We start from the raw sequence: 1,941 nt of genomic DNA, 5'->3' as shown, positions 1-1,941 counted from the left end.
TATTTGCATCATATATGGTAATGGACAGGTGTTCTACATTGATCTTTAACCCATAAATACATAGGTATTTGCATCATATATGGTAATCGATACTAGTAGTTTTTTGAGAAAGCTCGGTGAGTATTGGGATACACATGCATATACATTTAGGGGTTATCTTACTTGAAATCTTAACTTAATAGTCAATCCTAAGGGTAAGCTGTAAAATCGGTCTACAAGTGTGACATGGATGACAACTAGATCCAGTGTCGACACTTGCAAAACGCACAAACATAGCCACTTAAAACTAAATGTTTTTGTATGGATGCAGATAACAGCTGGATCCTTTGCCAGGTAGATGTAGTGGAAGCTCATCACGGGTGGACACACAAAGATACAACGTTAAGATATCAATGATCAAAGATCAAAATTTTTGATCTAAATGACTATATTATCCATTAGATACAGAATGTTGTATTGGTGTATATGAAATGTTAATTGCGTTTTATGATATCTAGTTTTAAAATATTGCTATTTAATATCTTATTTAAAGTATAGTTCAATTATGAAGGGACTTTCCTACTTAAACCCACACACAAGGCTTACCTTGGTGGAACCATCACTTATACAAAACCCCGATGAATCATGACAACCATACAACACAGTAATAAAATCTTTTCTTTTTTACAGAGATAATCACCACTAACTATTGATTGACTGACACATATTGCAAAAAATCCAGACCTCGGCAAGTAAAATATCCATCAACCGTATTACATCACTTGGAAGCAAGTGACAGAAGTGCTCAGTCCGGTGGGGAGCATAAGCTCATGGTGTAAAGAAATGATAACCTTCCTCTTTCTCCAAATAAGCGCACCCATACTGGTGTAATTTTGAAGTCTTCAGCTGGTAGACCTATATTTTTTTTTCCTTTTTCACGCTTTTTTTTTAGTTCCTTTTTTGATAGTTTTTTCCCAATAATATGGTTTATGTGCATCTTTATCTGGGTATCTTGATAGCGGACTGCAACCACTAAATTCCCCCTTTTTTGGCAATGCCTTATTTAGTAATAACAGTTATAAAGCCCTGCTCTTGTATAGGAATTTTCCACCGCTGTTATCTCTTGCAACGTGTGCCTAAACACTCACTGAACGCATACGCCTTGCTCATACAAGCAAGAACCACGTTGCACTTGCACACACACTACGCCATGACCGATTGGCACACACAACACAAGCATTTGAGTAGTCGGTCCTTCTGCATACAATACAACGGAATATTATCACACACACACACACACACACACACACACACACACACACATGCACAAACACACCCTGGGGGATTCACCATGGAAAACTTACCGCACCACATAAGTGCAAGGGAGGGGGGTTTTTTTACAAGTTACATAAGTGTATAAGTTAAGGGTAGGCCCCTAGTAATTTATTTCCCAAGCTTAAAAATAAGGGAAGGGGTATCATATTTATGTTGGGGGGGGGGAAGTGAAAAAAGGGAAACATGAGAGGAAGTTTTTGTGTTTCAAAATCATGGCTTCCCAAAATATTATTCCCTTGAACTTGTGAGTCAATAGCTACAAAGATACATGCAAGAACTAACATTGCTTTGTATATAGTTCATTTTTTGAGTTTGTATAGATGCAAATTTACATGGAGAACCTAGCAAAACTTTATAACCATGGTTTTTGAGTAATTTAGATGGGTCAAAATTGGACCCGAATTGGACAATAGAGTGCAGGCTGATCGCGCACATAGTTTCAAAGTCAAACCAAGTCACATTGAGGGTACATCTAGTTATCAATAAAAGTGGCTCCTTAGTACGCTGCCAGTCACTATGCTACATGCTCTTTGACTAGTTTTACTCATTTAGATCATGTAAGACCTAAATTTTATATGTAAGATAGGGGTATGATAGTTTTATGCATGGATTGTCGTATAAGCGTAG

This window comes from Adiantum capillus-veneris, chromosome 8, assembly GCF_014529385.1.
Source record: "Adiantum capillus-veneris isolate H3 chromosome 8, ASM1452938v2, whole genome shotgun sequence".
NCBI classification, from domain to species: domain Eukaryota; kingdom Viridiplantae; phylum Streptophyta; class Polypodiopsida; order Polypodiales; family Pteridaceae; genus Adiantum; species Adiantum capillus-veneris.
This window is presented reverse-complemented; position numbering follows the sequence as displayed.